At 39.9% G+C, this 13,483-nt stretch overlaps 1 pseudogene; it reads right to left on the bottom strand.

The window, feature by feature from the left end:
* LOC132482901 (probable helicase senataxin) overlaps positions 1-13,483 on the bottom strand; it is a 61,894-nt pseudogene that overhangs the window by 22,048 nt on the left and 26,363 nt on the right.

Genomic DNA, 13,483 nt, shown 5'->3' with positions numbered 1-13,483 from the left:
AACCCATGTCCTCTGCATCGGCAGGCAGACTCTCAACCACTACGGCACCAGGGAAGCCCTGTATAACTTCATTTTTAAAGTCTGTATAACTTCAATACTAAAACCAAAGATATGACAAAGAAAAATTATAGGCTGCCCTCATTTTAAAAAATCAATAGCAATCCAGCAATGTGGTAAAAAAATAATAGTACACAACCAAGCAGACCTTATTCTAGGAATAAAGGATATTTTCACATTAGAAAAGCATTGTAGGGAATTCTCTGGCAGTCCAGTGGTTAGGACTCGGCACTTTCACTGCCATGGGCCTGGTTTCAAACCCTGGTCGGGGAACTCAGATCCCTTAAGCCTCGGGGTATGGAAAGAAAGAAGAAAAGAAAGAAAAGAAAGAAAAGAAAAGGGGCTTCCCTGGTTGCGCAGTGGTTGAGAGTCCGCCTGCCGATGCAGGGGACACAGGTTCGTGCCCCAGTCCGGGAAGATCGCACATGCCACGGAGCGGCTAGGCCCGGGAGCCATGGCCACTGAGCCTGCGCTTCCAGACCCTGTGCTCCACAACGGGAGAGGCCACAACAGTGAGAGGCCAGCGAACCACACACACAAAAAAAAAAAAAAAAAAGGAAAGGAAAAGAAAGGAAAGAAAAGAAAGAATGAAAGAAAGAAAGAAAAGCAGAATTCCCTGGTTAGGACTCTGTGCTTGCACTGCCATACGGTGAGGGGGAGGGGTATATGAATGAAAAAAAAAACTGCATGCAGTAAAATTCAACACCCATTCATTAAAAAACTCTAATTAGACGGGGACTTTTTTAACCTGATAAAAGCGTATATACCAAACCCCAGGAACAAACATCACACATAATGGTGAGATGTCCAAGGTATTTCCGTAAAGGACACCCAGGACCACTGGACATAGTGAAAAGAAGCAAAAATGAAAGTACTGAATAAGAAGAAAAAAGCTGTCTTTACTGACAAGAGATGTCATTTTCTCTCTAACAAAAATATTAAAAATCCAACCTAGACACTACACTTGTGCCACCTTCATCCCAGCCTTCTCGTGTTGTCAGCCCACACCTGAAAAGGGGCTTATTACCCTCCCTCAGGGAAAGGAAAGTGAAAATCACGTGGGAACTGTTTTCGGTTGTATAACTTGATACAACCACTTTGGAGCAGAACCGGGCACTATCTAGAATCTGCACAAATCCTTCAACCCAGCATTTTCATTTCTAGGTATATATACACTAGACCAGTGTTTTTATAAACTCTTTTGACCGTGATCTATAGTATGAGGTACACTTCACATTGAAAGCCAGTACACTCATACCTCACCAATAAAACAGGTTTCACAAAACAATACTTTACCCCTCACTACCTACACTCTAATCTTTTCTGTTCTCTTCTGTTCTATCTTATCTTGTCTAAGTATGCTGGGTCTGATCTCCCTAAACTGATTTCACAATCCACTAACTGGTCACAAGCCACAGTGTGAAAGCACTGCCCTAGCAGCCTGTATGAATACTCAGGAGACGTGAGTAAGAACACAGTACTCCAGTGTACTCCCTTCAGCTGCTGTACAGTACAACACAATACAACTCAGTCACTGCAGTAAACGTTTTCATCCTGCACTGGAGAAACAGGCACAAGTACAGGAATAAAGTTTGAAATAACAAAAAAAAAAAGGGAAAGAACTTACATTTCTATCAATGGATAACGAATGAACTGTGCACTCACAGATGAAACACCCTATAGCAGTTAACATGAATGACCGTATCCATATACAGCGATACATAAAGTCATAGTTCTCACAAACATAATGGTGAGTAGAAAAGTTTCCGTTGACAATGCATTTTCAGTTTTAAAAGCAAATGACCTCTACATGTAGCTAATACATGTGCAATAAAAGGGGAAATGTGCGTGATCCCTGCGAAGACAGACGACACATCCTGGCTGCTCCTGCAGCTGGTGTGGCCACGGGACTAAGTTCTGGCCAAAAGGAAATAAGCAGAGGTGCTACTGGCAGCGTCTCACAACTTTCCTTAAAGCACAGCTAGTATATCTGTCCCTTTTTCCTTGCACTTGCTAGATGGGACTACTGGTGCTGGAGCAGCCGTTTCTGACCATGAGGTGCACTAAGGAGTGGGGGGTCCCATGTAGTGCAGCAACAAGGTAGAAAGACCCTAGGTCTCTGAAGACTCGGAAGCAGAGTCATCACGCCAGTATCATCCCTCAGCTGCCCATCTCTGGGCTTCTGAGTAAGAAGGAAATAAACTTCTATCATAGTTAAGCCACTGTATTTGGAGTGTCTATTATTTGCAGCCCAATTGAATCTTAACTGATTTAGGTCACTGCCAGGTAACCCCAAGGAAAATAAAATTTGCTTAGGGAAGACGAGATACATGTGCTTAGAAGAACAGCCCAACCCAGAGCCATAACCACGCCACTCAGGATGGCTGGTGTGAGAGGAGGTGTTAAGGTTAAGTGCACAGAAATGACTTTACACATTCGCTCAAGCATCCCAAATCCTCGGTGGCAATGCTCTTCAATCTGTCAACTGTAAAGACTTATCCCTGTCGTATACTTTACATCTCAACTCCTCAGCTTCTCCGCCTATAAAATGTAGATAGGTTATTTATTGCATGGTTCAGAGGATTACTCTGAGTGCTAACACATAGTGAGCACTCGGTAACCATAAGTGATGACTGCTCTAGCTTTTGTGTCACTAAACATCTACTAAGTCCCAACTGAGTGCCAGGCACTGTTCCAGGCACGGGGGTTACTACAATGAACATATTTTTAAAACCCCTTGCCTTGGTGGAGCTTGTTATATTCTAGCTAGACTGAACCATCCACGGTTCTCTGGCTTCTGGTCCTTTTTATGTACAGTAAGTTCCACCAGAGTCCTCTCCCCACTTCACTTCCTCATTGCTCTTCCAAGTTTCATCTTAGATATCATTTCCTCTAAAAGTCTTCCGTAACCCCTACACAACTGAATCAAGGGCTGCTCTAAGGTGTTTCAAACAGCACAGGGCCTGGCACAGAATAAATGCTCCAAAATATTCAGTAAACAAAGCAGTAAGTACACATGGGCCACAGCCTCAAGTAGAAAAAATGACCAGAACTGGCTTGCTCTTTGTCATTCAAAGTTACCCACACTAAACACTGAAAACAAAAACAAATGAAAAGCCCACATAAGTATCATACCTAAAGGATTCTTCTTGTCTTTACACTTCTCGTTGAATTCAAGCATAATTTTTTTTGTAAGTTCATCAACAGCTGTATTGGAAGGTGCACACACAAGGACACGGTTTTGTTTGATTTTGGCATTGGAGTTCTCATCTGAATGCCCCCTCCTCTGGTTCGACAATTTGCACCAAACAAACAAACCAAAAAACAAACAAACAATACTGATAAGCTCTATTATGCAGTGTTATAGTTCTTCTCTACTGTCACATATATTTGAAAGTTCCCCTAATAAATAGTTAAAAGTAAATAAAAGCACCTACATCTTACACTGATGTTAAAAAATTACTCTGGCTGGGAATTCCCTGGCAAACGAGTGGTTAGGACGCAGTGCTCTTACTGCCAAGGGCCCAGGTTCGATCCCCGGTCGGGGAACTAAGATCCCACATGCCGCATGGTGTGCCCAAAAAATAAAAATTAATCTGGCATAAAATTTTATCTAACTTCTCTGAGCCTTACCTTACTATCCACTTATTTTATTCAATGTTCAATCCAAAATGTAACCCAGGAATACATTCAAGATTGTCTCCTGGGATTAGCCGTGACCTATAATAAAGCCCGAAGAACACTCTTCTGGCCCTTAGTTTCACACAAGATAACATTTTCTGTTCCTTTTATTTCTTATAACCTTCTCTACCTCTGCTACCGCTTTATCTGATATAGTTCCACACAGTATCAAAAAGATACACAGAAGTGAAGGGAAAAAACGCACTTTAGTACTTATTTACACATTAGTTAAAGTAAAACAACATACTCAATTAAGGGCACAGATGCCCTTGTGCACACTCTACCTCTGTCAGTAGGTGGTACAGGAGGCCCACAATGGTTTTTGATTTTCCTGTCCCGGGTGGTCCATGAATCAGACAGATCTTGGCAACTGCTGGGGAGTGTTTCACCATGGCATATGCAGTTTCTATCGCTTTCTTTTGGTCTTCATTGAAATCTTTTAGGTAGGCAATCTATACAAAAGACACTAGTGAGAACGAGTGGTTCTTCCTGGGATGGCACAAGAGAGCGAGAGAGTGGAAGACATCTGTTTGAACTGCTGCTGACCTTTGTCAGACAGATGCTTTGGTGATGATCAGGCAAAACCCCAAAATGACCCTTAATCTAAGAACCACTTTCACTACTGGAAAGAGCTACTGATGAGTCTACAGGCCTCAGTCCACCTACAACCACAACAACTATATTTTTATTTGTGATTCTTATAAAGATGATCACAATAAACTGTTTTGTACTTTTCTTCTTTTTATTCCGTGGTTCTTCCCATTTTAGTCAATTCTCTCTTTAGACAGTAAAAACATTCCAAGACTTCCTTTCCTAACACAAGTGATACAGTCAAAACAACATGGATTTGGGGTCAGATCTGAGTCTACAACTCAGTTTCACTCAAAAGCTAGGTCTCTAAACTCCTAACCTCTCTGGGCTTCAGGCTTTGACAATCATTAAATCTGGGATTCCTTAGAGGGTGAGAACTCACTGAGAAAATGCATATGAAAGTCCTAACACAAGACAGGGGTTCAAATAGCATTCCTTTCCCTCCGCCTGTCTCTGTGTTAATTTCCTGGAACTTACACACAACTCTTACAACAATGAGAAATATGTGTTCACACAAAAATCACAACTTCGTCGTCACACTGACAACAGTACCAGTCAATGCTCCACTGATCATTCAAATGCAAAAGTCATTCCATTAAACCTCCTCTTACTCCTGTATTTAATTACCTAACAAACCGTTAAGTACGATGTTCACCTCACATTTTAATGCTGCTCTGCAAGCATATTTTCAATTCCTTTTTGGACTCTACCTTTTTTCCTGAGGTAAGCTGACTAACTTAACACAAAGAACTACTTTGCAATATTAAAGAAAACTAAGCACTAAAAACGTCACTGGGCACACATGGTGAATATGTCTTTGTTGTAGACAACAGGGAATGTGTGACAGATAAAAATAACATGCTTTAACATCTTGACATGAAATGTTCTGACTTCCCCTGTTATCAAATGACTGTCACTCACAATTCTCTCAGATGCTGTAGTTAGTAAATCTTTTGTACAGAAGTCCATGGGGTTTGGATTCAGAATGGCTCTGGCCAGTTGGTTCCGACCACTCAGCAAAGACATGGCTTTCAACTTCCTCTGTGTAGTCACCAGAGAGCTGATTACAAGACATTTCACGAATTCATTTAAATTGACTGGTAAATTATGTTGAGTCTGGATGGAAAGGGAACACTCAGATTTCCCATTACGCACTATTATCAAGAAGGAGAAAAAGCAATTTCAGTTACCAGTGAATATCAGTGTCCAGTTAAAAAGGTTATTCAGAACAAGGTGTTTTGTTAACATTTTTTTTTGGGGTATGCAGCCCTCTCTCAATGTTGTGGCCTCTCCCGTTGCAGAGCACAGGCTCCAGACACGCAGGCTCAGTGGCCATGGCTCACGGGCCTAGCCGCTCTGTGGCACATGGGGTCTTCCCAGACCGGGGCATGAACCCATGTCCCCTGCATCGGCAGGCGGACTCTCAACCACTGTGCCACCAGGGAAGCCCTGTAACATGTTTTTTATACATCATTTAAATAATTTTCTCAGTAAGTATCTACTGACTGCCTCCTAAGAACCAGGCAACGTTCTTGTCCTCTGGAGGCTTATTTTTTAGAAGAAGGGGGCAGAAAAGCAAATAAACATGTCAGGTGATGGTAAGTGCTAGGAAGAAAGCCGAGAAGGGGGATGAGGAAGTGATGAGGGTTGTGAGGGAGTGTTGTTGTAGACAGGAGAGTCAGGGGAGGTTTTCCTGATATGATATTTGAGCAGAGCCATGGCATTAAGTGAGTGAGCCATGCCCGTAACCGGGGAAAGTGGGTTACAGGCAGAGAATCAGCAACTGCAAAGACAATGGGGCAGCGAGGTGCCTGGATTATTTTCACAACAGGAAGAAGGCCAGAATGGCTAGAAGGAAAAGCAGGGAGAAGCAAGCTAGAAGACCAAGACAGTAAATGCAGCTACACTTCAGAGGGCTCTGCAGTTAACCACTCTGAACATGACTCTGAGTCAGGTCAAGAGCACAGGACAGCTCCGTGCAGGTAAGTGACACGCGCTAAGTCACACATTAAAAGAATCACTTATCGTGAAAGAAGAATAAACTGCAATGGAAAAAGCACAAGAAGACAACTTAAGAGGCTAAAATCTAGGTAAAAGTGAATGGTCACGTGGGCCAGGAGGCAGCAGGAGAGGTGGTGCTTGGATGTAGAATATATGGCCAAGGAAGATCCGACAGGACTTCCTGATGCATTAGATGGAGCGTGCGAGGGAAAGCAGGACTCAAGGATGACTCTGAGGTTTTGGGCTGAGCAACTGGAAGAATGGGATGGAGGTCCCACATGCTGAGTTGGGAAAAACCGGAGCAACAGCAGATGTCAGGCAGTAAATCAAGTGCTTCCTTTTGCAGTAGGTTTGAAATGTCTAATAATCTCCAAATGGAGACGTCAGGTAGTTGGATGCATGAGGAGTTCCGGGAAGGAGACAGAAACCATTGCTAAATCTTAGAAACAGAACTTTGGCAAATGTAACCACTTGTAAGAGTTGAAAGCACAGATGAAGCTAGATATCCCTGGTGCTCAACGCATCTTGCACAAAGAACTGAGCTCCGATCACACAATAGTGGACATGGCACACCAGTTATGATGCGGCACAATGTTAAACTCTAAGAGCTTTGTTGCTATTTTTAAGATATGATACAAAAAGGTGAAGGAATAATGATCACATATTCTCTTCCCATAACAGAGACTAAGAGAGCAGCAATGTCAAAAAGGCAGCTTGGCATATATCAAGCATGTGGACTTCGTAGTCAAACAAAATTAGGTTTCAATTCTGGACCGAGTGTTTAATACTAAGGATGTCTTTGGATATGTTACTTAACATCCCTGAACTCTGATTTCCCAATGAGCAGGGAACAAACCATTCTGTTTTGCAGGGCTCTGGGAAAAGATGATAAATGTGTACAGGAAGGACAGGGCACACTGGCTGGCACACAGTCAGTAGTCCTTAAATTCAAGCTAACATTATTTTTGTTATGCTACCTTAGGGAGAGAAGTCCCTACACCACAATGGATGGGAGTGATGAAACAGTAAACCCCTCCAGTTGCCTTACAATTAGTTCTGTGTTTGGTCTGCTCATCAATAATTAGCCCCCAAACCAAGGCTGGAATGTGATTTAACAAACAGATGGTTTGCAAACTGTCTGTTTTATAACAAACACACTGACAGATGAAGGAATTTACTAGAAGGAGAAGACATTACAAAAGAAAGCTTTAAAATCCTAAGTCTAAAGCAATACATGCTGGGCCTTTTCCAGCTGAGTCTAGAAAAACTAAAAGAGGACTCTGAATGGTAAGTAATCAACCTAGCAAATACAGTCTGGTAAACATAGAGCAAATATACATCTGGTAAATGTACAGCAAATAGAGGGCTGGTAAATGTATAGCAAATACATGGCTAGTAAAGCCTAATTTAGAGGGAGATTAAAAGATGAGCTGCTGACAGATTTCTCTTCCATGTCTCATTAGGTACTTACTGACTGAAGTGCGGCGGAACGTATGAACATAGCCACAGTAATGTTCACGGGGTACTTGCAGGCGATTTCTCTCTATATCCTTCTTCTCTCCATTTAGTCTTTCAGGGACCAAAAACACCAAATCACTTTCCTTTGGATGAAGCTGTTTAGCTAGTTCACATTCCTCAAGATAAACTATAACACAAGAAGAAGCCAGCATTTATTCTAACAGAATTATTTTACATGAGATTAAAGGATATTAAACGCTTGTACCAAGTTCAAGCAAGTATACAGCACTAGCGGACTTTGTACATACTTCAAAATGATAGTCTAAGCTAGTCAGCATTGACAAATATTGATCACACAGCATTATAAAAGTCTTCTTAAAACCTGCTACAAAGCCAAAATAGATGAAGTCATAATATTCAAAAGTAGCTAATAAATTTCTTTTCCTTGAAGTTTACCGTAGTTTTTAATCAAGGAATTTTCACTTTTGTGCCCTACTTTCAAAATCCCAAGAGAAAATCTGGAAACAGATCCATGTACACGTAAGAATTTTGAGCCTACTAGTGGCATTTCAAACAAGGGGGAAAGGACAGTCGTAAAATAAATGGGGCTGGGAAAACAGAGCAAGCTCTAAAATTAAAAAGTTCAGTACCAACTGCCAAATCCAGCAACAACATACTGAACCAAAGCACGAAGTACTAGGATTAAGTAGACTGAACTACTAAGTCAAAAAAGAATTTAAAAAATGCATCATGTAAGAAATGTCTATTTGAAGGCATCAGAGAGCAAATACAACAATGAAGAATCACTCTGTTGAGATCCAGAACAAGGTGGAGATCCGCAAGGGCCAGCCCAGTATTTTCCCTAGAAACATCTGAACTCTTCAGGGAGTGGCAGCCAGGAATTTGAGCAGTACCTGGGATAGCCTTGTACAAAAAATGAGACAAAAACTGGAGTCCAGGGCCTGCATAGATAAAGTAGGCATACTGGTAGCCCTCAAGCTTCAGGTAGGGACCATGAAGGACTACACCCAACAATGAAGGCAGCTTCAATTCACCCGAGTACTTCAGGAAAGCTCAATCCTTTAAACCGGATTAAGATGATCCCACATTGCTAGTACTCCCAGAATCCTGGCAGAAGCAAAGAAAAATCCTCTCTGGAAGAGGACATCGTATCATCCTAGGCCCCTGATTATTTTTTAAATAACTTTCCAAAGACAATGACCAACATATTAGAAATAAGCAAAGCACCAGGAGAGAATACATGAACTAGTAGAATCAACAAACAAACAAAAAAGGTCTGCACAAGGCACTACACAGAGTACAGTCCTTGAATTGGTTCTAGGACTCCCGCAGGCACCAAAATCCTCAGATGCTCATGTCCCTTATGTAAAATGGCGTAGTATTTGCATATAACCCACGCACATCCTCCAGTACACTTTAAATCATCTCTAGATTACTTATACTACCTAATACAATGCAAACGCTATGGACATAGTTGTAAATCCAACATAAGTGGTATGTAAATAGGTGCTGGTGCATAGCAAACATGTTTTTCTGGAATTTTTTTCCATGAATATTTTCAATCCACGCTTGAATCTGATGATGCAAATCCCGCAAATACAGAGGACCAACTGTATGTCTTACACAGTTTAAAATATAGAGTTAAAATACGTAACAATAATAATATACAAAGTGGAACACATAAACAGGGTTAAAGTTTTTAAGATTTTGCCTTATCTATGGAGACACTTAAAGTATCGATGAAATCTGTAAAGTTTGAATCATGTACACTCTAAGTTTTCACCTGAACTACTAAATGGCAAAAGAGGTAAAAGTTGATGTATAATTTCCAAACTAAAAGAAAAGAAAAAAATGAATGGTTCAAAGGTCTCACATATATGTAAAGAGTACACTCTAGTTCTATCAGTTTTTTCTTTATATATTTTATTAGGTATTCAAAATGGTCCTATCTTCTGTTCACTGAACTTGCTATCATTGTGAAATACTCGCTTTTAATCTCAAATAATGCTCTTCTGCCGTAAAGTCTATTTAGTCTGGTATTAACAGAGCAAAACAAGTTTCTTTTAGTTGGGTTTGCATGAGTAGCTTTCTCCAATCTTCCTCTTCTAACCTTTCTGTATCCTTATGTTTACATGTATTACTTGTAAACAGCATATAACATGCCAATACTGATCTTGAAATAACTTTTTCTACCCAAAGATACTAAGGCTACTTAGAAAATTGAAAGCTCACATACAGGATAAAACATATAGATGGTATCGGTTGTATCAGGTAGCAAGAAAGCTCTCAAAGACTAGTAGGGTCCTGTCTAAAGGGCTCAGGAGCCAACTTGAAGAAACCAATTACAAAGACTTGAAACAAGTGTATTTAAGTCCATGTGTTCATAACGAAAAAACATTTTTTTTAAAGTTCACTGGTCAACCCAGCACTTGCAGAGAATTAAGTCATTATTTTGAAAACTGGTCAGGAGTCAAGTATCAATACTTATTCTACCCTTCTTTATAAAGTATACTACTGAGTAATCAAATAAAATGGAGCACTTTTTCTTTATAGAACTACAATAGCAAATACATGAAGAAATGATCAAATAAAAATATCACCATTTTGTATCCTTTAGTAAGATAATTAATCAAGGCATTAAGGATCAATGGTTATAAGTATTACAAAAAGAGAAATTAGAGATCAAGCACCTCCTGATAAAGGAACACACCAACCTCAGCTATGAACTAGTTTTGCCAAAAATATTAGGTCAAATGAAACTGATCAAGCCTCTAGATCCAACTATCAATTTACAAAAAGTACAAAGGACTGAAAAACATACTAAACACCACCAGGGGGATGCTATCAGCAAGACACAGACACAGACCCTGTAATTCTACAGTGTCAACAACACAATTTCTTCAACAAATAAATTACAAAGGAGGGGGGAAATCCATGAAGGAGACAATTATAATTGAAGAAGACATATTAACAATGTCAATGAGTGGACCTAACTTGGATCTTAATTCAAGCAGGCTGAAATAAATTGTTCTTTATGAGGAAACTGAAAACTTGAACACTGTCTAGCTATCTAATATTAAGAAATCATGGTTAATACTTTAGCAACAAAATAATGTTTTACTATGAATTTTTAGGTCCATCTCTATTAGAGATAGTCACTTAAATAATTACAAATGACACCAAAAGAAAAAAATCTAACCAATGATGATCTGCAAAACCTCTCCCTAGAAAACTGTAAAACATTACTGAAAGTAAACCTAAATAACTGACAGTATGTATTGTATTCAAATCAGTATTAGAAAGATGCCAATTCCTAACAAATGTCCACATCTTTTTTTCTCTAAAACTTACATGGTAATGCAAAGGGACAAGAATAGCCAACGTACTCTTAAGGCCAAACAAGGTAAGCAGACTTGCTCATTAATGTTTATAATAAAGCTTAATTAAGTAAAATTAAGCAACGTGATATGGGCAGAAAGGTAGGCAAATGATCCAACAAAGAAGAAAGGAGCCCAGAAAAAGGTCAGTGCATTAAATGGACATTAGATTTGTAACAAATATGACACTGCAGACCATGGAGAAAGGATAATCTTTTCAATAAATACTACTGCGGTAATTACATCTCCATTAGGGAAAAAAATGAAACATGGCCCCTACATCTTACTCGTGTACAAAATCCATTCCTGGTCGGCAAAACAGCGAAGCCTCTAGAAAAGGGATTGGCAAACTTTCTGTAAAGAGCCAGATTTTTCTTTGCCGGCTACACATGATGTCTGTTGCATATTCATCATCATCTTTTTTTCAAAACCTTAAAAAATGTAAGAACCTTACTCTTGGGCAGTATAAAAACAGGATACAGGGTAGATCTGCAAGCTGTGGTTTGCTGACACCTGTTCTAGATGTTAAGATAATATATTTATGACCTGCAGCAGGGAAAGGTTTCTTAAATGAGGCACAGACCATTAACCATAAAAAAATACACAGATGCATTAGTTATGTTAAAAAATAAAGTCTAAACAAGAATAAAATAAGAATTTTAAAGACATCACTAAGAGAGTCATAATGCATGCCAAAGTGGGAGAATGGTTTATATCCAGATTACATAAAGAACTTGCTACAAATCAGTAAGGAAAAGACAACTAACAGAAAATGAACAAGAGTCTTTAATTTAATAGGTGCTTCCCCAGAGAGGTTACTTGAGCATCTACTAAATATATGAGAAGGTGCTCAATCTCACTGATAGCCAGGATATTACAAAATAAAACCACAAATGGCCATCAGTACACGCACACTACAACGGCTAAAATGAACAGCACAATCAACACAAATGTGTTGGCAGAGACATGGAGCAACGTGACTTCCATACGCTGGTGGGGCATGTCATTCTGCATGACTAGCTGGGCATTATCTACTCATGTTAAGCTCACGCATAATACCCTGAGACTCTGAGACCCACTTCAGGAGACAGACTCCACAAAAATGCCCTCACATAACACGAAGAGACACATGAATGATCATAGTAGCATTATTCATAAAATGTTGTGTGTAGAAGAAGGCCTGAGGCTGCTATCATTAGAAAGGCCTGCTTACAAGGTTGGCCCCCCTTGGAATCTGGGAACTTGGTTTTCCAGACAGCTCTCATCATTTGCTGATGACAATGGCTCACTGTACCTTACCTGTTTGCCAAATTTTTTCTCTACAGCTTATGTCAAACACCCACTTTACTTGTGAAAATCATGAATGTGGGCTAGGCAGAGGGTGTTTTAGGCACTGGGTCTCTAAGCTTCCCCGGCAGATAATGTGTCACATGGGTTGTTGCAGCCCTCTACTGGGAAAATTAAGTGTGTCCTGTGTGACTTCGCTGGGAAATGACTCTTGGAATCTTGCTCCTGGTTTCCTTTTTCCCTTTGCTGATTTTGCTTTGTATCCTCTTGCCATAGTAAGTCACAGCCATGAGCATGAATATAATTCCTGTGAGTCCTCCTAGTGAATCACTGAACGTGGGCATGGGCTTGGGGAGCCCTGACACACAGGCCTAAACTGCTGAAAAAAATGTCCATTAACGGGAGTTCTCTGGCGATCCAGTGGTTAGGACTCGGCGCTTTCACTGCTGTGGCCCGGGTTCAATCCCTGGTCGGGGAACTAAGATCCCACAAGCCGCATGGCACTGCCAAAAAAACTTCTTAAAAATAATAATAATAAAAATGTCCATCAACAGTAAAATGGTGACACAGTCACATATTGAAATACCACCACAGCAATGAAAAAATACCAAAGATGCACACAAAATTGATGAATTACGAAGACATGTTACATGAAAGAAGTCAGACACAAGAGTAAATGCTATGTGATTCTATCATACCATCAAGATAAATGGCTGATAAATCAGTGATTTAAATATTAGAAAGAAATATAAAACTACTACAAGAAAATATGGAAGTATTTATCTGATTTCTAAAACCAACTGAACAGTAAAGAAATAAATACGGTATTTTTGAACATGTGAAGATAAAAATTGTCTGCCTCAAAAACTGCATGTGAAACTGAACAGCAAATAATGAAATTGAAAAAAAAATAACAATGCATACAAGTAAGAAAATAACCTCCTTAAGAGAAAAAAAAGGACAAAAGGCATGAACAGACAATTATCCATCCACCCCGCAAGAATACAAAA

Source organism: Mesoplodon densirostris, chromosome Y (genome assembly GCF_025265405.1).
Source record: "Mesoplodon densirostris isolate mMesDen1 chromosome Y, mMesDen1 primary haplotype, whole genome shotgun sequence".
Classification (NCBI taxonomy): domain Eukaryota; kingdom Metazoa; phylum Chordata; class Mammalia; order Artiodactyla; family Ziphiidae; genus Mesoplodon; species Mesoplodon densirostris.
Note: the sequence above shows the minus strand (reverse complement) of the source record. Positions and strands in the feature narration are given on the sequence as shown.